This window comes from Mesoplodon densirostris, chromosome 4 (genome assembly GCF_025265405.1).
Source record: "Mesoplodon densirostris isolate mMesDen1 chromosome 4, mMesDen1 primary haplotype, whole genome shotgun sequence".
Taxonomy (NCBI): domain Eukaryota; kingdom Metazoa; phylum Chordata; class Mammalia; order Artiodactyla; family Ziphiidae; genus Mesoplodon; species Mesoplodon densirostris.
Genome location: NC_082664.1, coordinates 115453607 through 115477010, shown reverse-complemented (window position 1 = coordinate 115477010; position 23404 = coordinate 115453607). Strand labels below are relative to the sequence as shown.

General features: G+C 36.1%; 1 protein-coding gene and 1 non-coding gene across 2 annotated transcripts in view; one reads left to right on the top strand and one right to left on the bottom strand.

Moving 5' to 3' along the window:
- CHRNA7 (cholinergic receptor nicotinic alpha 7 subunit) overlaps nt 1-23404 on the top strand; it is a 130069-nt gene that overhangs the window by 78669 nt on the left and 27996 nt on the right. The gene's annotated exons all lie outside the window — the stretch shown is intronic.
- LOC132489496 (U6 spliceosomal RNA) lies at nt 16364-16470 on the bottom strand. The gene has a single exon (XR_009531906.1). It is a non-coding gene; the product is annotated as a U6 spliceosomal RNA (small nuclear RNA).

Genomic DNA, 23404 nt, shown 5'->3' with positions numbered 1-23404 from the left:
TTCGAGTGAGTGGATGCAGTGCTGGGGGCTGTGACCCTGGTACAGTAGGGAATCGCTGGAGGCCTTAGTGCTTGGCGCTCACAGCTCTGGATTAAGAGATCCATTCCCAACAGCAATAAATAAAAAAATAAGTGAACTCTGGTTGTTTGGGGCAGGGGTGAGGGGTATGGGTGATAAAATGCAAGTATCTAGAGTTTATCATTCTCTTTTCTCCTTCACTTCCCTATCAATCTATCATGAAGGATTATCTAATTTAAACTACTCAAGTTATCTTTTAGCATGAGTTATGGTCTTTTATTGAAGATAAACTATACCTTCTTAATCAGATCTTTTTGTTACTCTCATTATGTATCAGTGTGGCTTTGGGTTCCATACTGGAAGATTACACATGCATTCTATTTTAGTTTTTTCTCGTGCTTTTTGCTTTTCTAATGCTTTTTGCTTTTCATTTTGTGGTTTTTTTTTTTTTTTTTTTACTTAAATTTTTTTAATGGTGCAAGGTAAGGGTCTAACTTTACTTTTCTTTAAAGGGTAGAAAATGGTTCTAACGTGATGTACTAAACATTCTGTCTTTTTCCTCCTGAATTGAAATGGGATAGTTGTATTCATCTATTCAGTATCAGTAGCCTACTTAGTGCTAAGGAGAGAAACAAAAAGAGACATATATTTTGAATATCATGCTGAAATATTAAAATTTCCAAAATATAGGGAAAACCTTTAGAAGCTCTCAAAGTGAAAAATTACAGTAACAAGGAACAAATTTGGCTTAGTTAATAAGGTCTTAGTCAAATATTAGAGGGAAATTATTATTATTTTTTAACATCTATTGGAGTATAATTGCTTTACATTGTTGTGTTAGTTGCTGCTGTATAACAAAGTGAATCAGCTATATGTATACATATATCCTCATATCCCCCGCCTCTTGTGTCTCCCTCCCACCCTCGCTATCCCAGCCTTCTAGGTGGAAACAAAGCACCCAGCTGATTTCCTTGTACTGTGCGGCTGCTTCCCGCTAGCTTTCTGTTTTACATTTGGTAGTGTATATATGTCCATGCCACTCTCTCACTTCATCCCAGCTTCCCCTTCCCCCTCCCTGTGTCCTCAAGTCCATTCTCTACATTTGCGTCTTTATTCCTATCCTGCCCCTAGGTTCTTCATAACCATTTTTTTTTTTTTAGATTCCATATATATGTGTTAGCGTACGGTATTTGTTTTTCTCTTTCTGACTTCACTCGTATGACAGACTCTAGATCCATCCACCTCACTACAAAATAACTCAATTTTGTTTCTTTTTATGGCTGAATAATATTCTATTGTATATATGCGCCACATCTTCTTTATCCATTCATCTGTCAATGGACACTTAGGTTGCTTCCATGTATTGGCTATTGTAAATAGTGCTGCAATGAACATTGTGGTATATGTCTCTTTATGAATTTTGGTTTTTTCAGGGTATATGCCCAGTAGTGGGATTTCTGGGTCATATGGTAGTTCTGTATTTAGTTTTTTAAGGAAATTCCATACTGTTCTCCATAGTGGCTGTATCAATTTATATTCCCACCAACAGTGCAAGAGGGTTCCCTCTTCTCCACACCCTCTCCAGCATTTATTGTTTGTAGATTTTTTGATGATGGCCATTCTGACTGGTGTGAGGTGATACCTCATTGTAGTTTTGATTTTCATTTCTCTAATGATTAGTGATGTTGAGCATCCTTTCATGGGTTTGTTGGCAATCTGTATATCTTCTTTGGAGAAATGTCTATTTAAGTCTTCTGCCCATTTTTGGATTGGGTTGTTTGTTTTTTTGATATTGAGCTGAATGAGCTGTTTGTATATTTTGGAGATTAATCCTTTGTCAGATGCTTCGTTTGAAAATATTTTCTCCCATCCTGAGGGTTGTCTTTTCGTCTTGTTTATGGTTTCCTTTGCTGTGCAAAAGCTTTTAAGTTTCATTAGGTCCCATTAGTTTTATTTTTGTTTTTATTTCCATTTCTCTAGGAGGTGGGTCAAAAAGGATCTTGCTGTGATTTATGTCATAGAGTGTTCTGCCTATGTTTTCCTCTAAGAGTTTAATAGTGTCTGGTCTTACATTTAGGTCTTTAATCCATTTTGAGTTTATTTTTGTGTATGGTGTTAGGGAGTGTTCTAATTTCATTCTTTTACATATAGCTGTCCAGCTTTCCCAGCACCACTTATTGAAGAGACTGTCTTTTCTCCATTGTATATTCTTGTCTCCTTTATCAAAGATAAGGTGAGCATATGTGCATGGGTTTATTTCTGGGCTTTCTATCCTGTTCCATTGATCTATATTTCTGTTCTTGTGCCAGTACCACACTGTCCTTTTTTTTTTTTTTTTGGCTGTGTTGGGTCTTTGTTTCTGTGTGAGGGCTTTCTCTAGTTGTGGCAAGTGGGGGCCGCTCTTCATCACGGTGCACAGGCCTCTCACTATAGCGGCCTCTCTTGTTGCGGAGCACAAGCTCCAGACGCGCAGGCTCAGTAGTTGTGGCTCAAGGGCCCAGTTGCTCCGTGGCATGTGGGATCTTCCCAGACCAGGGCTTGAACCCGTGTCCCCTGCATTGGCAGGCAGATTCTCAACCACTGTGCCACCAGGGAAGCCCCATACTGTCTTGATTACTGTAGCTTTGCAGTGTAGTATGAAGTCCGGGAGCCTGATTCCTCCAGCTCCGTTTTTCTTTCTCAAGATTGCTTTGGCTATTCAGGGCCTTATGTGTTTCCATACAAATTGTGAATTTTTTTGTTCTAGTTCTGTGAAAAATGCCATTGGTAGTTTGATAGGGATGGCATTGAATCTGTAGATTGCTTTGGGTAGTATAGTCATTTTCACAATGTTCATTCTTCCAGTCCAAGAACATGGTATATCTCTCCATCTGTTTGTATCATCTTTAATTTCTTTCATCAGTGTCTTATAGTTTTCTGCATACAGGTCTTTTGTCTCCTTAGGTAGGTTTATTCCTAGGTATTTTAATCCTTTTGTTGCAGTGGTAAATGGGAGTGTTTCCTTAATTTCTCTTTCAGAGTTTTCATCATCATTAGTGTACAGGAATGCAAGAAATTTCTGTGCATTAATTTTGTATCCTGCTACATTACCAAATTCATGGGTTAGCTCTAGTAGTTTTCTGGTAGCATCTTTAGGATTCTCTATATATAGTATCATGTCATCTGCAAACAGTGACAGTTTTACTTCTCTTCCAATTTGGATTCCTTGTATTTCTTTTTCACCTCTGATTGCTGCGGCTAAAACTTCCAAAACTATTTTGAATAATAGTGGTGAGGGTGGGCAACCTGTCTTTTTCCTGACCTTAGTGGAAATGTTTTCAGTTTTTCACCATGGAGAATGATGTTGGCTGTGGGTTTGTCATATATGGCCTTTATTACATTGAGTTAAGTTCCCTCTATGCCTACTTTCTGGAGAGTTTTTATCATAAATGGGTGTTGAACTTTGTTGAAAGCTTTTTCTGCATCTATTGAGATTATCATATGGTTTTTCTCCTTCAGTTTGTTAGTATGGTATATCACATTGATTGATGTGCATATATTGAAGAATCCTTGCATTCCTGGGATAAACCCCAGTTGGTCATGGTGTATGATCCTTTCAGTGTGCTGCTGGAATCTGTTTGCTAGTATTTTGTTGAGGATTTTTGCAACTATGTTTATCAGTGATATTGGCCTGTAGTTTTCTTTTTTTGTGGCATCTTTGTCTGGTTTTGGTATCAGGGTGATGGTGGCCTTATAGAATGGGTTTGGGAGTGTTCCTCCCTCTACTATACTTTGGAAGAGTTTGAGAAGGATAGGTGTTGGCTCTTCTCTAGATGTTTGATAGAATTCGCATGTGAAGCAATCTGGTCCTGGGCTTTTGTTTGTTGGAAGATTTTTAATCACAGTTTCAATGTCAGTGCTTGTGATTGGTCTGTTCATATTTTCTGTTTCTTCCTGGTTCAGTCTCGGCAGGTTGTGCTTTGCTAAGAATTTGTCCATTTCTTCCAGGTTGTCCATTTTATTGGCATAGAGTTGCTTGTAGTAATCTCTCATGATCCGTTGTATTTCTGCAGTGTCAGTTGTTACTTCTCTTTTTTCATTTCTAATTCTATTGATTTGAGTCTTCTCCTTTTTTTTCTTGATGAGTCTGGCTAATGGTTTATCAATTTTGTTTATCTTCTCAAAGAACCAGCTTTTAGTTTTATTGATCTTTGCTATCGTTTCCTTCATTTCTTTTTCATTTATTTCTGATCTGATCTTTATGATTTCTTTCCTTCTGCTAACTTTGGGGTTTTTTGTTCTTCTCTCTCTTAAGTGCTTTAGGTGTACGGTTAGGTTGTTTATTTGAGATATTTCTTGTTTCTTGAGGTAGGATTGTATTGCTGTTAACTTCTCTCTTAAAACTGCTTGTGCTGCACCACATAGGTTTTGGACTGTCGTGTTTTTATTGTCATTTGTTTCTAGGTATTATTTGATTTCCTCTTTGATTTCTTCAGTGATCTCTTGCTTATTAAGTAGCGAATTGTTTAGCCTCCTTGTGTTTGTATTTTTTACAGTTTTTTTCCTGTAATTGATATCTAGTCTCATAGTGTTGTGGTTCGAAAAGATAGTTGATACAATTTCAATTTTTAAAAATTTACCAAGGCTTGATTTGTGACCCAAGAAATGATCTATTCTGGAGAATGTTCCATGAGCACTTGAGAAGAAAGTGTATTCTGTTGTTTTTGGATGGAATGTCCTATAAATATCAATTAAGTTCATCTTGTTCAAATGTATCATTTAAAGCTGTGTTTCCTTATTTATTTTCATTTTGGATTATCTGTCCATTGGGCAAAGTGGGGTGTTAAAGTCCCCACTATTATTGAAATCTGTCGATTTCCCCTTTTATGGCTGTTAGCATTTGCCTTATGTATTGAGGTGCTCCTATGTTGGGTGCATAAATATTTACAATTGTTATATCTTCTTCTTGGGTTGATCCCTTGATCATTATGTAGTGTCCTTCTTTGTCTCTTGTAATAGTCTTTATTTTAAAGTCTATTTTGTCTGATATGAGTATTGCTACTCCAGCTTTCTTTTGATTTCCATTTGCATGGAATATGTTTTTCCATCCCCTCACTTTCAGTCTGTATGTGTCCCTGGGTCTGAAGTGGGTCTCTTGTAGACAGCATATATATGGGTCTTGTTTTTGTATCCATTCAGCCATTCTTTGTCTTTTGGTTGGAGCGTTTAGTGCATTTACATTTAAGGTAATTATTGATATGTATGTTCCTATTAGCATTTTCTTAATTGTTTTGAGTTTGTTATTGTAGGTCTTTTCCTTCTCTTGTGTTTCCTGCCCAGAGAAGTTCCTTTAGCATTTGTTGTAAAGCTGCTTTGGTGGTGCTGAATTCTCTTAAACAGTTATGCACCCGACACAGGAGCACCTCAATACATAAGGCAAATAATAATATCTATTGTATTCCAAAATGTAGATATCACATGTCTTCTGTTCTTTCATCACAAAGCTCTAAAAGTGGAATTTATCAATAAAGGGATAGTAATACAGTAATATGTATATATGTATGTATAATATCCACTTAATTGTTTTAAAAAACACTCTTAAATTAATCTTGACTATAGGAATTTTTAAGAAATGTCTTTTAAAGAATGAATAGCAATGAGTATGAACATGTCAAGACCAGAGACAGATGTCCAAGTCGTGTCTAAATATAAGAAAACAAGGAAGTTTGAAATTTGATTAATTAATCCTATACCTCAAAAAGTTAGCAGATGCATATCAGAATAAACTGGAAGAATCTAGGAGGAATTAGTAAAGGCATACCAGAAATGATTTTTAAAAGGCATAAAACAAACACACATTTAAAAAAAAGAATATTCAAAACTAAAATCTAGTTCTTTGACAACATCAAAAAAGTGAGTGAATGAAAGAACATATGTATAAATTGAACATCTGGTTGAAATGGGTTCTTTTTGAGGGAAATAAAAATTACTAAATATACCTAAAAAGTAGAAAATCAGAATAGACATAAATACATACATAAATACATAAAAATGGAAAGGGTAGGCAAATATATACATTTAAAAGTTACATTTTTACATTTGAATTTTATATCTTCAAAGAATAGATAAATATACCTTATATAAATTGTTCTAGAACATGATAAAAGATAGAAAATTTATAAAGCTAACAGATATTAAACATGACAAAGATGTCTGAATAGAAGAGAACTATTGATAAATCTTACGTGTAAATATGAATGCAGATACCCTGAAAGAATACTGACAGATGAATTCCAGCAGTGCACTAAGTGAAAAATACCAAATAATTTTTATCCCAGGTAGGCAAGGATGGATTAACTTGGTAGATTTACTAATGCAAGTCACATTAATTTGTATCCATGTTAAAGAAGGAAACAAATTAACAGAAAAAATATTAAATTCAGCTCGAATTCTTGATGTAACACATTATAAACCAAGACTAGAAGAAAACTTCCATAATTGGATAAATACAATCCACAGGAAAACTGCAGTAAACATAAACTAATAGTTGAGAAGTTAGATCCACATCCAAGTCAGACATAAGGCAAAGATGCCAGATATCCCTCCTATCAGCAGTCTGCTGGAGGGTGTAGCCAGAGCATGACAAGAAAAAATTAAAAATAAGAGATCTAAGTATAGCAGGAAGACACAGCACTGCTGTTACTTCTAGTTGGTTATTGACTTAAAAATAGAATCTGCTGACAAACTTGGAGCTAAATAGAGTTGAGCAAGGAAGACGAGATAATAGCTGAGTTACACATCAGTGACTAACAGGGAAGCAAAATGGAAAACAGGGTCTCATTTACAATACTGAGTATAACCATGAAATACTGAGGGACAAATCTGGGATAAATGCAGCAGCCCGTGAGAGCTGAATTTAACAATTATTCTGTCTCTGTTAAGATTATGTCTTTGCTTCCTTGTCTAACATGGATATGTAGTGAATTGCATTAGTAAGCCTACCGGTTTCATCCACCTTTGCCTATCCAGGATAAAAACTCACCAAAGCATCTGAAAGAGTGTGCAACCAGAAGCACCGTTGCTGTGGGGACCAGGTTTCAGGACCAGGGTCTAGAACCGCTCTGCCCCCATGTAAGCCATGTCTGCCGTCCTTCTGCACCAGGTCAGAGAGTTCATGAGGAGACATTCAATGGGCTTTAAAAACTCCCAGGCTGCTCAGAGTTTTCTTTGGTGTGGTCCTCTGAGTCCTTGCAACCCATGTGGGTACTCTCAGTCTTCCTGCTCATTTTGACTTTTCTGATTTGATTTTCTGGCTTCTGCTCTACCTAAGAAACTCCCAAGTACTTGTTAGCAATGGGGGCTTCATCTCTGCCTCCCTCAGGGTGCAATGCAGCAGGTGTGGAGTACAGCTGAGGAATATGGTACAGTGGTCTATGGACCAAACTTTGAAAGACTCTGAACTGCTGGGCACAAATACCAACTTACATATCTTTAATTAGGTGGAAACTAGGAGGAATTTGGGGGGTTTGATGTCATGAATTTCAGCCCATACAATAACCTTAATTAAATTCTTGTCTCCCTCTTGCTGTCCAGAGACAGAGACCAACTGAATGATGAAGGATGCTCATGACATTGGTGGCCTATGGCAAAAGAACAAATGGGAACTTTATTCTAACCATCTGAGTGCTTCTCCCTGGTACTTACCTAGGTATTCTCATTTTCCCAGGGTGCATTAATGCTTTAGGGAATTATTACAGGATTCCTTATGCATTTTGTAATCAACAGGCAGGATATGTTATGGCTATAACATAGCTCCTTTGATGTTCTCAGTAAGCAGAACATAGGATGGGTTCCATTTTATAGACTTCCAGTGGGTGCCTCTAAAGGCTTGTGGTAAGTGGCATCTGGGTTTGAAGGTGACAGTTGTTCCTGACCTTCCAGTGGACATTGTCACATTCTTTTTATCTTGGCTTTGTTGACCCTTTTACCTCATTTATTGTGAAAGCCAACTTCAGATAGAGAGCCAAAAAAAAAAAAAGTCTTCATGGTTCAAAAGAGCAGTATCATTGGCCATTACAAAGTCAAATTGCTTAATTTCTATCCACCCTTCCCTAAACAGCTAAATGTCATTTTATATATCTTCTGTCAGTCCATCCATTTAATACATTTTGATGTAGCTATAATGACTGCATTTTTCAGTAATTATAAACATTTTCTATGTTTCTATGGGCACTTTCTAATTATAATTTTAATGGTAACATAAGATTCCATTGAGATGATGTATTTTAATTGACCATTATTGGATATTTGGTGTCTTAATTTAAAAAAAATTCTAAAATGGATGACTAATAACCTGCTGTATAAAAAAGTAAATAAAATAAAATTAAAAAATTCAAAAAAAATAAAGTGCTTATTAAGAATATTAAAAAACAAAAAATAATAATTCTACTTTTTATTTTGAAATAATTATAGATTCACAAAAAAACAGAAAAAAATGTACAGGGAGGTACATCTTCCTATCCTTCCCAGTCTTCCCCAGTGGTAACATTTTAAATAAGTCCAGTAAAATGTCATAACCGAGAAATTGACATTGGTACAATCCACAGAGTTTATTCAGGTTTCACCCATTTTACATATGTGCATTTGTGTGTGTGCATAATTCTAAGCAATTTCATCACATCTGTAGATTTGTGTAACTCCTCCTACAGTTAAGCTCTGGCACATACTCATAGGATATCCATCTCTAGAATTATGGCATTTCAGTAATATTATATAAATGGATCCATACAGTATGTAACCTTTTGAGAGTGGCTGAATAACATTCCATGGTATAGATGTACAACATTTGTTTAAATATTTATCGATTGAAGGACATTTGGGGAGTTTACAGTTTTTAGGTATTATAAATCTACCATGAGCATTCATGTACAGGTTTTTATGTGAACATTAGTTTTTATTTTTCTGGTATAAATTAGACAAGAGTATAATTGCTGGGTTGTATAATACATAGGTGTTGAGTTTTCTAAAAAAACTGTCATACCCTTTTTCAGAGCACCTGTACCGTTTACGTTCTCCTCAGAAATACGTGACTCAAGTTATACTGCCTCTTCACAAGGATTTGATGTTTTCATTATTTATTACTTTGGTCATTCTGATAGGTATGTAGTAATATCGCATTGTGGTTTTGCATTTCCACAAGGGCTAATATTAATAAAAATGTTGAACATTTTTCCATGTATTTATTAGTTATGCATATCCTCTTTAATCAAGTATCTGATCATTTCTTTTGCCTTTTTTCTAATTTGATTGTTGCTGGGTTTTGTTATTATTTATTTTTTACTGTTAGTTTTGAGAGTTCTTTATATATTCTGTGAGTCTTTTTTTGGATATGTGTTGAAAATATTTTTTATCCTTCTATAGCTTGTCTTTTCATATTCTTTTTGTTTTTGAATTTTATTTAATTTATTTTTTTATGTGGCATCTTTTCATATTCTTAACTGGATTTTTCACAAAGCAAATTTTTAAAAAATTTATGTACATGAAATCTACTTGATGGATTGTATTTAGGTGTCAAGTCTAAGAAATCTTAGCCTATACCTATGTCCTGAAGATGTTCTCCTGTTTCCTTCTGAGTTTTATAGTTTTAAGAGTTACATTTAAGTCTGTGATTCATTCTGAGTTAATTTTTGCGAATTCTTGTATAATATGTGAGGCTTAGGTCAGAGTTCTTTTCGCCTATGGTTTTCCAGTTGCTCCAACTCCATTCTTTGTAAAGGCTATATTTCTCCTTTGAATTGCCTCAAATCCTTGATAAAGTCAGTTGCGCAGATCTGTGTGGGTTTACTCTTGGGTTCTCTGTTCTGTTCTATCGATCTGTGTCTGTCCCTCTACCAATGCAATACTGCCCTGTTTGCTTTAGCTTTAAGTAAGGCTTAACATTAAATAGAGTTTTTCCTCTCACTTTATTCTTCTTTTACAAAATTGTTTTAGATCTTTTAGTTTCTTTGCCTGTCTATAAATTCAGAATGACCTTGTCCATGTCTACAAAAATCTTACTGGAATTTTGATAGGTACTTTGTTAAACCTACAGATTATTTTGGGGAGAATTGACATACTGTGTTGACTCTCCCGACATGTGATTGTGTTTTATCTCTTGTTTAAATCTTCTATGATTTCTTTCATGGGTATTTTGTAATTTTCAGCATGCATGTCCTGTTCATGTTTTGTTAGATTTATATTTAAGAGTTTTATTTTTTTAGCAATTATAAATGGTATTGAATATTCAGTTTCCATAGTTGCTAGTATATAGACATACTATTGATTATTTGTTTATTATATAAATTTTGGGTTTACATTATAATCTGACATCTGTATACACTTCAAAGTGATCACCACTACAAGTCTAGTTACCATCCATCACCATACAGTTGACCCACTTCACTCATTTTGCCCATTCCCCAAGCCCCCTTTCCCTCTGGTAACCACTAATCTGATCTCTGTACCTTTGAGTTTGTTTTTGCTTTATTTTGTTTGTTTATTTATTTACTTTTTAGATTCCACACATGAGTGAAATCATACAGTATTTATCTTTCTATGTCTGACTTATTTCACTTAGCATAATACCTTCAAGGTCCATCCATGTTGTTGCAAATGGCAGGATTTCATTCTTTTTTTAATGGCTGAGTAGTATTCCATTTTGTGTGTGTGTGTCTTCTTTATCCATTCATCCAGTGATGGACACTTATGTTGTTAGGATATCTTGGCTATTGTAAATTATGCTGCAATGAACATAGAAGTGCATGTATCTAATCAGATTAGTGTTCTTGTGTTATTTGAGTAAATAACCAGAAGTGGAATAGCTGGACCATATGATGGTTCTAGTCTTAAGTTTTTAAAGAGTCTCCTTACTGTTTTCCATAGTGGTTGTACCAATTTACAGTCCCACCAACAGTGTACAAAGACTGCCTTTCATCCACATCCTCTCCAACATTAGTTATTTCTTGTCTTTTCAATGATGGCCATTCTGGCAAGTGTGAGATGATATGTCACTGTGGTTTTGATTTGCATTTCCCTAATAATTAGTGATGTTGAACATTTTTTCCATGTGCCTGTTGGCCATCCCTATGTCTTCCTTGGAAAAATGTCCATTCAGATCCACTGCCTATTTTTAATTGGGCTGTTTTGTTGTTGTTGATTTGTGTGAGTTCTTCATATATTTTTTGATATTAACCCCTTATCAGATATATGATTTGCAAATATCTTTTCCCATTCAAGAGGTTGCCTTTTTATTTTGATGATGCTTTTCTTTGCTCTTCAGAAGCTTATTAGTTTGATGTAGTCCCAATTGTTTATTTTTACTTTTGTTCCTCTGGTCTTTGGAGTCAGATCCACAGAAACATCACTAAGGCCAGTGTTAATGAGGTTACCACCTATGTTTTTTGTTTGTTTGTTTTTAGGAATTTTATGGTCTCAGGTCTTACATTGAAGTCCTTAATCCATTTGAGTTAATTTTTGTTATGGTGTAAGATAGTGGTCTAGATTTATTGTTTTGCATGTGGCTGCCCAGTTTTTCCACCATTTATTGAAGAGACTGTCATTTCTCCATTTTATGTTCTTTGCTCCTCTCTTGTAAATCAGTGGTCCATATATGTGTGAGTTTATTTTGGGGCTCTCAATTAAAGTTCCATTGACTTGTGTGTCTGTTTATGTACCAGTGCCATATTGTTTTGATTACTATAGCTTTGTAGTATAGTTTGAAATCAGGGCTCATGATATCTCCAGCTTTCTTCTTCTTTCTCAAGATTGTTTTGGTTATTCATGATCTTTTGTGGTTCCATACAAATTTTAGAATTCTTTTTTCTAGTTCTGTGAAATATGATATTAGAATTTTGATAAAGATTGCATTGAATCTGTACATTGCTTTAGGTAATATGGACATTTAAATGATATTAATTTCTCCAATCCATGAACATGGAATAACTTTCCATTTATTTGTGTCTTCTTCAGTTTCTTTCATTAGTGTCTTATAGCTTTCAGTGTACAGGTTTTCATCTGCTTAGTTAAATTTATTCCTAGGTATATTATTCTTTTTGATGCAGTTATAAATGCGGTTGTTCTCTTAATTTCTCTTCCTGGTAGCTTGTTATTAGTGTATAGAAATATCATGGATTTCTGTATATTGACTTTGTATCCTGTGACTTTGCTAAATTCATTTATTAGTTCTAACAGTATTTTGGTGGGAACTTTAGAATTCTCTCTATATGGTATCATGTCATCTTCAAACAGTGACATTCTGATTTGGATGCCATCCATTCTGATTTGGATGCCTTTTATTTCTTTTTGTTGCCTAATTGCTCTAGGCTAGGACATCTGATACTATGTTGAATAAAAGTGTCAAGAGTGGACATCCTTGTCTTATTACTGATCTTAGGGGAAAAGCTTTCAGCTTTTCACCATTGAGTATGATGTTACTTGTAGGTTTGTCATATGTGGCCTTTATTAGGTTGAGGTACACTCTCTCTATAGGCACTTTTTTGAGAGTTTTTATCATAAATGGATGTTGAATTAGATGCTTTTTTCTGTATCTATTGAGGTGATCATATGATTTTTATTCTTCATTTTGTTAATGTGATGTATCACATTGATCGATACATGGATTTGAACCATCCTTGCATCCCTGGAATAAATCCTGCTTGATCATGATATATGATCTTTTTAATGTATTGTTGTATTAAATTTGCTAATATTTTGTTGAGGATATTTACATCTATCTTCATCGAGTATATTGGCCTGTATTTTTCTTTCTTTTTCTTTTTCTTTTTCTTTTTTTTTCTCTCTCATGCCCTTATCTGGTTTTGGTATCAGGGTAATGCTGACTTTGTAAAATATATTTGGAAAGTTTCCCTTCTCTTCAGTTTTTGGAAGAGTTTGAGAAAGATGGGTATTAAATTTTCTTTAAATATTATATGCAATTCACCAATGAAGCCATCTGATCCTGGGTTTTTTGTTAGATTTTGATTACTGTTTTAGTCTCTTTACTATTGATTGCTCTATTTAGATTTTCTATTTCTTCATGATTCAGTCTTTGAAGTTTGTATGTTTCTAGGAATTTATCCATTTCTTCTAGGTTATCCAATTTATTGGTGCAGAATTGTTTGTAATAATCTCTTATGATCCTTTGTATTTCTGTGGTATTAGTGTAACTTTTTCTCTTTCATTTCTGATTTTATTTATTTGAGTCCTCTCTTTTTTTTCTGGTTAGTCTAGCTAAAGGTTTGTTAATTTTGTCTTTTCAATGAACCACCTCTTAGATTTGTTGCTCTTTTCTATAGCTTTTTGTCTCTATTTCATTTATTTCTGCCCTAGTTTTATTATTTCCTTTCTTCTACTAATTTTGGGCTTTGTTTATTCTTCTTTTTCTAGTTCCTTTAGGTGTAAAGTTACATTTTGGGGGGGGGATTTTCATGTTTTATGAGGTAGGCCTGTATTGATAAGAACTTTTCTCTTAAAGCCACTTTACTGTATCCCATAGATTTTGGTATGTCATATTTCTGTTTCATTTCTCTCTAGGTAATTTTTGATTTCTCCTTTGATTTCATTGATGACCCATTGGTTTTCAGTAGCATGTTATTTAATATCCACATGTTGTGGGTTTTTTCCCCCATTTTTTTCTTGTGATTAATTTCTAATCACCCCATTATTATATAATGCCTGTCTTTGTCTTTTATTTCACTGTTAGTTTTAAATTCTATTTTGTCTCATATGGGTATGGCTACTTCAGCTTTCTTTTCATTTCCCTTTGCATGGAACATCTTTTTCCATCTCTTCACTTTTAGTCTGTGCGTGTCCTTTCTTCTAAAGTGAGTCTCTTGTAGGCAACCTACTTACGGGTCTTGGGTTTTTTGTCCATTCATCTACTCTGTGTATTCTGATTGGCAAATTTAGTCCATTTACATTTAAAGTAAGTATTGATAGGTATGTATTGCCATTTTCTTAATTATTTTCTAGCTATTTTTGGAGTTCCTCTCCGTTCTATTCCTCTTCTCTTTTTCTCTTCCCTTGTGTTTTGTGGTTTTCTTTAGTGTTATGTTTAGATTCCTTTCTTATTTTCTTTTGTGTATTTACTATAATTTTTTTCCTTTTGGCTACTGTGAGGTTCACATATCACATCCTGTGTAAATAGTAGCCTGTTTTAAGTTAGTAGCAACTTAGGTTTGAACACATTCCAAAACTTTATCTTTTTAATACCCCCCATGTTTTATACTTTTAATGACACATTTTATCTCTTTATTTTATGCATCCCTTAAGTAATTAAGTATTGTAATTTTAGTTAATTTTATTGCTTTTATCTTTTAACCTTCATGCTTGTTTTATGTGATTAATTTACTATATTTATTATTCACCCTTCCAGTGAGATTTTTACTTTTGTATGTTTTCTTATTATTAGTTGGTGCCATTTCTTTTCAGCTGAAAGAAGTCCCTTTAGCATTTCTTATTGGGTCAGTTTAGTGGTGATGAACTCCTTTAGCTTTTACTTATCTTGGAATATCTTGATCTCTTCTTCAATTCTGAATGATAAGCTTGATGAGTAGAGAATTATTGGCTGGAAATTTTTTTTTTTCTTTCAGCACTGTGAATATGTCATGCCACTGCCTTCTGGGCTGTACAGTTTCTGCTGAGAAATCTACTGATAGCCTTAGGGGTTTACCTTGTATGTAACAAGTTGTTTTTCTCTTTCTGCTTTTAGGATTCTCTCTTTATCCTTAACTTTTATTATTTTAATTATAATATGTCTTGGTGTGTGACTCTATAGGTCCATCTTATTTGGAACTTGCTGCACTTCCTGGACCTGGAAGTCTTGTTTCCTTCCCCAGAGTAGGGAAGTTTTCAGCCACTGTTTCTTCAAATAATTTTTCTGACCCTTTTTCTTTCTCCTCTTCTTCTGGAACCCCTATAATGCAAATGTAATGTTGTCCCAAAGGTCCATTTAGGTATCTTTGCTTTTTAAGTTCTTTTTCATTTTGTAATAATCCCTGTAATAATGCCCTGTCTGGATGAGTTCCATTTTGTCTTCCAGCTTGTTGATTTGTTCTTCTATCTCATCCAGTCTGCTGTTCAGCTCTTCTAGTGTATTTTTCAGTTTAGTTGTAACTTTTGTTTGGTACTTTCTTATATTTTCTGTCTCTGTTGAAGTTCTCACTGTGTCCATCCATTCTTCTCCTGAGCTTGGTGAGCAGCTGTATAACCATTACTTTTAACTCTTTGTCAGGTAGATTGCTTATCTCCATTTCATTTAGTTATTTTTCTGAGGTTTTGACTTGTTCTTCCAATTGGATCATATTCCTCTGTCTCCTCATTTTTCTTAATTCTTTGATTCTATGTATTAGGTGAATCAGCTATCCTTCCTAGTCTTGAAGGAGTGGCCTTATTTAGGAAATGTCTTGTGGGGCTCAGAGGTGCAATTCTGCCTGGACACTAGAGCCAGGCATTCAAGGGTTGTCCCCTATTGGGGCTGCATGCACCCTCCTCTATGGTGGGGCCACAGCTGGTTCTGTGGCATGCTGGTGGGCTGGGCTTCCCTCCAGGATGGCTGAGGGACATAGCTACAGCTGCTGTGGTGTGCTGGTGAGTGAGGCAGCCCCCCAGACTGGCTTGGAGGTCTACCTGTGATGGCTGCACCGACTGGTAGGTGGGGCTGATGTGACAGGAGTGGGTGGGGCTCTCAGTGGGGCACACTGGTGCTAACAAGTTAGAGCGAGAATTTCAAAGTGGTGCCCACCAGCACCAGTATTAGCAAGGTAGTCTGAAATGGCAAAAATGGTTCCTGGCACTGTCTTGCATTCCCCAGGGAGCATCTGAAATGGTTCTTGCCTCTCTGGTGATGCTTCAAGGTTAGTAAGTGGGTCCCCGTGACCTACAGTCTATATACTTTTCAATCTGGTGTTTTCATGCTGGCTTTTGGATTGAGTGAGTCTGCATGTGGGTCCTTTAAGAATGAATTTTCTCTTCTCTCAGTTCTGTGGTTGCCCTGGATGTATTCCCTTTTGGTTTTTCTTTTTTTTTATTATTGAAGTATAGTTGATTTACAATGTTGTGTTAATTTCAGGTGTATAGCAAAGTGATTCAGTTATATAAAAAAAATATATATATATATTTTCTTTTTCGGATTCTTTTCCATTATAGGTTATTACAAGATATTCAGTATAGTTCCCTGTGCTATACAGTAGGTTCTTTTTTATCTGTTTTATATATAATAGTGTGTATATTTTAATCCCAAACTCCTAATTTATCCCCTCTCTCCCCTTTTGGTAGCCATAAAACTGTTTTCTATGTCTGTGAGTATATTTCTGTTTTGTAAATAAGTGCAAAAACTATGGAATGCTTCACGAATTTGTACATCTTCCTCGTGCAGGGGCCCTGCTAATCTTCTCTGTATTGTTCCAATTTTAGTATATGGGCTGCTGAAGTGAGCACTCTCTTTTGGCTTTTAAAATCAGGTGTTTTGGGGGCTTGTCTCTCCTGTGCAGGATCTAGGGGTCAGGGTGCCTGGTGTGGAGCTTGAATCCCTCACTCCTCAGAGAAAAGATCTGGGCCTTTGTGATCCCTCCCGATTGTGGATCACTGTGGATCACCGCAGCCAGGGTGTGGTTTCCTCCTTGGTGACACATCTCTCTGCCTCTCCTCACCATCTCAGTGTTGTCCTTTTACTCTTTGTTGTGGAGATTCTGTTCCTCCAGCTTTCGGGTCCCTTTATGAGGGGATTATCCCATATGTAGTTGTGGATCTGTTGTGTCTGTGGAAGGAGGTGAGTTCAGGATCATCCTATGCCACCATCTTGAACCCTCCTTCACAATTCTTTTTAAATGTTGACCTTGTATCCTCTGACCTTGCTCCACTCATGTATTAGTTTTAGCAGTTGTTGTGGGGTTTTGTTGTTGTTGTTGTTGTTAAATATTTCTTGGGGCTTTCTACATAGTCATGCAAATGATTTCTGTTATCATGTCAACTGCAAATAAGATGGTTTTCTTTCCTTCTGATCTCTATGCCTTTATTTCTTCTGCTTTCCTGGTGAGGACTCCAGTATTATGTTGAATAAGGGTGTTGAAAGATCAGGAATAAGATCTGCCTTGTTCCTGATCTTAGAGGGAAGGCATTCAGTCTTTTTACCATTATGTATGATACTAGTTGTGGGTTTTTTGATAGATGTTCTTTATCAGGCTGAGGAAGTTCCCCTCTATTCCAGTTTTCTGACAGTTTTTATTCTGCATGAGTGTTGAATATTATCAGTGTGTTTTTCTGCACCAGTTGGTATAAGCATGTGCTTTTTATTCTTCAGCCTCTTAATATGGTTGATTTATTGATCAGTTTTGAAATACTCCAACCAATGTTGTACTCATGGAATAAACCCCACTTGGTTATGTGTATAATTCTTTATATATGCTGCCAAATTGTATTTGCTAATTTTTTGTTAAGGATTTTTGTGTCTATGAGGGAATGTACTCTATACGTTTCTATATTTTTTCTTATTCTTTTTTTTTTCAGTACTATCCTTGTGGTTTTGGTTTCAGAATAATATTAGCTTCTTAAAATGAGTTGATAGATATTCTCTTATCCTCTGTTTTCTGGGAGAGAGTTATAGAATTGGTATTAATTCTTCTTAATTGTTTGGTAGAATTTTCTAGTGAAACCATCAGGACCTAGAGAGTTCTTTTCAGGAATTTTAAAATTATTAATTCAATTTGTCTAATAATTTTGTACCTATTCAGCTTATTTATATCCTCTTGTTTAAGTTTTAGTAGGTTGTGCTTTCCAAGGAATTGGTCTATTTCATCTAAACTGTCAAATTTGTATGTGAAGAGTTGTTTGTGACATCCTCTTGTCATTCTTCTGATGTGTTCAGGGCTTGTAGTGATATACTCAAATTCATTCCTGATATTGGCTTGTCAAATTTTTTTTTTCCCTCAAATTTTTTTTTTTCCCTCTTATTTTTGTGGTACGCGGGCCTCTCACTGTTGTGGCCTCTCCCATTGCGGGGCACAGGCTCCAGACGTGCAGGCTCAGCGGCCATGGCTCATGGACCCAGCCGCTCCGCGGCATGTGGGATCCTCCCGGACTGGGGCATGAACCCGTGTCCCCAGCATCGGCAGGCGGACTCTCAACCACTGCGCCACCAGGGAAGCCCCGGCTTGTCAATTTAATTGATCTTTTCAAAGAAGTAGATTTTTGTTTCATTGATTTTCCCTGTTGTTTTTCTTTTCTCACTTTCATTGATTTTTCTTCCTATATTTATTATTTCCTTCTCTCTCTACCTGTTATGAGTTTATTTTTTTCTTCATTTTTTTTTTGTTACATGAGGAGTCAGCATAGAGTTACAGACTTGAGACTTTTTTCTAATGTAAGCATTTACTACTATACATCTCTTTCTCAGCACTCTACCTGCACCTCACAAATTTTGATAAGCTGTATTTTTAGTTTCTTCAGTTCACCTTATCTTTTGAGTTTCCCATAGACTTTCTCTTTGACTCATAGGTTATTTAGAAATTTAGTGTTTAGATTCCAAGTGTTTGGAAATTCTCATGTTGTCTCCTTTTTACTTGTTTTTAATTTGATTCCATTGTGGAAAATCACACTCCATATGGTTTAAATTCTTATAATATTGTTGAGGCTTTTATGGCACAGTTTGTAGTCTGTCTTAGTATATGCTCCTTGGGGACCTGAAAACAATGTGTTTTTGCTGTGTTGGGGAAAGGGTTTTCTGCCAATTTGGCCCTATTGGTTGATGGTGTGTGAAGTTCTGTGACTTTCCTGATTTTCTGTCTAGTTGTCCTCTCATCAAGTGTTGAGAGAGGAGTGTTGAAGAATGTAGATTTGTATATTTCTTTCTTTCTTTTTCTTTTTTTTTTTTACTTCCTTCTGATTTTATTCACATACTTTTCAGCTTTTCAGCTCGTTTGGGAAAGAAAGTATGATTGTTGTGTCTTCTTGATATGTGGAGTCTTTATCAGTATGTAAATTTATATCTGCTCTTTGTAATTTTCTTTCCTCTAAAGTCTAGTTTATCTGGTAATATATAGTTGATCTTGCTTGTTTTGATAATATTTTCTTGGAATATGTAATTTTGTTGGTAGCCTACAGGCCTCACCTCTCTGCTGATGGTGTTGTTGGTAGAACATGATTTTTTCCTTTGGTGTTTAGCTGAGGTAGGACTATTACTTAAAAGTTTTCTGTCTCCCTGGCTGCCCTTTCCTGGTCATTTTGCTTTTCTCAGGACATTTTTGTTGTTGTTGTTTTTCTCTGCACCTGTTGGTGCTTCTCCAGTACTCAGTTTGGAATATAAGAGACAAATGGAAAACCCAAGGACTGTGTGAGTCCTTCTGCCTTCTTCTCTGCATTTTCACAGTGGTCCTATGTTTATTTATATTTTATGTTAAGAGTTTTAGGCATAGTTAATGGAAGTAATAGTGCTGCAAAACACTAATAACAAAATACCATACTCTGGGCATTTTTTTTCACTAAAGTAAATATTTATTTGGGGCAGAATCCCCAGGCCATTACATTTTATTTCTTATTTATTTATATACTGTGTTGTTCCCAAGAAACTCTTAAAGTAACTGTAATGGATACATAAAAATGGAGACGTTTATTTCTGCCAGCCAATTTGGTTCCTGGTGAAAGATCCCATCCGGGCCTGTAGATGCCTGCCTTCACACTGTGTCCTCTATGAAAAAGAGAGAGAGAAAATATGAATATTAATTTCTTCCTATTCTTATAAGGCTACCAGTCCTATTGGATTACGGCCCCATCCTTATGGCTGCATGTACCTTAATTACCCCCTTAAAGGTCCTGTTTCCAAATATATTCACACTGGGGGTTAGGACTTCAACATATGAATTGGGGGAGGTGCAGTTCAGCCCATGCAAATAGGTAAAAGTGTGTCTATTCTATCCCTAAGTGAAAAGTCTGAGCTCTAATTTTTGTTTTATTGAAATTGGTAATAAACATATTTGTGACTATAATTATTTTAACCTTATACATTTTTCCAGATGAAACATGGAATTTTTAAGGTTCTTAAATCCTCTTATTACATTTTGTGAAATTTCTTTCCAAACATGGTATACCAGCTTGGTTCACTTGAAGCACTTCTTGCTTCAGTGTTTTGGTAGAAATACTTAGTATAATTTTAGACAGGAAATATGTAGATTAACTTCTTGAAGATAAAAACAATATTTCTGTTTTATCATTTTTAGATTTTATTTATACTGTAATAGCAAGTGCATACACTTAGTTTACTTAGATTTCATATTTATTCAGATGAATGTTGATCAATTTCTTTACTATCTTCCATCTAAAGGGAAAAGCTCCCATTAAGAAGATTAGCCTGGTCACTTTTCAGCCAGTTACTGGGGAACTTCAGGCATGGACTTGGTGGCCCCACTTATGTGGGAGGTTCCCAAGGTGGCATACATGCCAGGTCAGAGGTCACTGAAACACAGGTGGGCAGAGTGCAAAGTCAGCACCTTTCCCTCTGTGTTTTCTACTCACCTTCACTCACGTTTGAATTTCCACACCTGATTCGCAGTCCTTGTGTGAAAAGTAACCAAGGGCACCAGTGGCAGAAATTCTCCCCTCCCCAGCAGGGTTGGCTAGCTTTCTTTTGTTCTCTTTGTTTCATGGCTCTGGAGAGAAAGGGCATCACAGGTTACACAGCTCAGAAATGGAAAACTCACTTTTACTTCATGGACTCATTCACATCCATGAAGTAGGCTGCCTGACCTCTGTGTTGGAGGGACTGCAGGGGCTCTGAGCAGCCCGGGAGGATGGAGGCCAGTGCTTTCCCCACATGGAGCCCTGGGAGCTCAGGCAGTTATCCTGGGTCCTGGGTCACCAAACAACTCCCCTAGGGAGGCAAGGGTGACACCTGGGCCCCACCCTCTTGCCCAGACCAGGTGGGCTGGAACCGACTGCTGTGGAAACACTGCCCTCTCTGAGAAGGGGACTGGAGGAGTATCTCCTTCTCAGTGCAGGAAGGTGAACAGGAAGCTTGCCTGTTTCTGGCTGTGTGGGGGAAGCTCTGTGTCACAATCAGGGGGCTCGGAGACTGAAGATTCATTCCAGTTTTTGGCATCTGGAAGCTGAGATGTGCCCTGTCCAAGCTCCATGGTGGTGCATCAGTGTTTGAACCGAGTTTTCTGCCACCTGACAAGCAGCACAAACTACAGTGGTTGGTGTCCAGGAGTGGGGGCTGGAAAGCTGTGAGGGGACAGCCATAGGGCTCTGCTCTTCTCCCTCACTCCCCCTTGTCATTTCGCTTCCACCAACACCGTGGCTACATCTGTGTCCCCTGAGCTCTCGCTCTATATCACCCTTCATTAGATTTTACAGCAAACATTACAAAGACTGCTAAAGGCAAAACAAACATATGCAAATAGATGAGTTGAAAATTAAACTTACAAAACATACATAAACAAATAGCAGCTCCCTTGGAGCAGATATTATCAGACATAACATACTGCAGATCTGGATCTAAACTTTAGATAATAGGAACTAATAAATAATGTTTAAATAATTAAATACAATTAAGAATTGAAAATGCAAGAAAAACGCAAAACACTCTTTAAAAAACAGCTTTGAAAAAAATCACATAAAATTAATAGAGATGAGAAATATAGGCATCAAAATTAAAAACTCAACTTATCTACAAAACAGAAATAAACCCACAGGCATGAAAAACAAACTTATGGTTACCAAAGGGGAAGGGTGGAGGAGGGATAAATTAGGAGTTTGGAATTAACATATACACACTACAGTAAATCAAATAGATAAACAACAAGGACCTACTGTATAGCACAGGGAACTATACTCAATATTTTGTGATAACCTAAAAGGGAAAAGAATCTGAAAAAGAATATATATATATATATATATATATATATATATATATATATATATAACTGAATCAGTGTGCTGTACACCTGAAACTAACACAACATTGTAAATCTAACAACATTGTAAAACTAACACAACATTGTAAAACTAACACAACATTTCAGTGAAATAAAAAATTAAAACTCAGTAGAAGCATTGGGTGTCAGATGAGACATGGTTAAAGGAGTAGAGGTAATTTCCTAAATGAATCATAGCCAGCTAAATAGGTGGAAAATATGAAAGAATGGTGAATGGATGCATTGGTGAATGGTGCTTCTATGTATCAGGTCCTGGTCCAAATGTTTTACATATATTTACAACCTTTTTTGAGAAGGGTACTGTTACTATTTTGCAAGTAAGTCAAAAATAGGAAGAGTCATCAAAATAATAGCATAGTGTGTCTGAGGTCATGCAGAAAGCAGATGTGGACGCATGAACCCCATCCTGGATTGACCCCACACTTAACCTTGTGAGACAGGGCATATGAGTTCCTCTCTTGCATAGGTGCTCCCACGCGTGGTGGCTGGTATCGTAGAAGGAAATAATAGAAAGAACGTGGGAGAAGTGTTAGGAGATGATGTTTCAGAGGAAAGGTAAAATTGTGACCCATATACAGATATAAAAAATGAACACATGCTAAAGAATTTATTTTACTCACAAGACAGGGAACCAGGCAGATGTTAGATCCAATTAAAGGAAAAGTCAAACCAGGACAAATGTATATGAAGTAAAGGAATGTTGAGATGAATTGTAAGTGGACATAAAATGTGTTTACTTACTGGGCGCAGGAAGTCAAATCACCACCAGTGAAATCACTCCCAGACAACACATAATTTATACATCTATACTCTGCTTGCAGCTTACAAAGAGCTTCCAAAGAGCTCAGACCTAGTCCCATGCCTTGCTCAGAGCTGTATGCTTTTAGAGGATGCAGTTTTCCGGTGAAATACGACTTTTTCCTCCAGAAGCCATGTTCCAAAAGAATGGCTGAGAATTTAATAATATTGATGAAAAACATAAATCCTCAGTTTCAGGAGATACAAGAAGTCTGAGGAAAGATAGATAATAAGAAACGGGCACCTAGACAACTTTGCTAAAAGCGGCAGAACGCCCAAAGCTAAGGAGATAGTGGAAAAAATGAAAGAAAAAAAGATAGTTTGCTACAAAGGGATGACGATGAGACTGACTGCAGGCCTTTTAGAGGCAACAGTAGAAGCCAGAAAAAAATAAGAGTAACTTTAAATTTTGAGAGAAAATAATCGTCAATGTAGAATTCTGTCCCGGCTAAACCCTTCTTTACATGAGGGGCAAAATCAGGACATTTTCAGGAAAACAAAGACTAAAGAAGTTAACATGAAAAGGTAAACTGCCATGAAATACCAGAAATACATGTATTAAAGAAACTACCAGAATATACATTTAGGAACAGGGTATGAGAAGGAATGCAATTGTTAAAAATTCAGGTAAATATAAACAGTTTTGA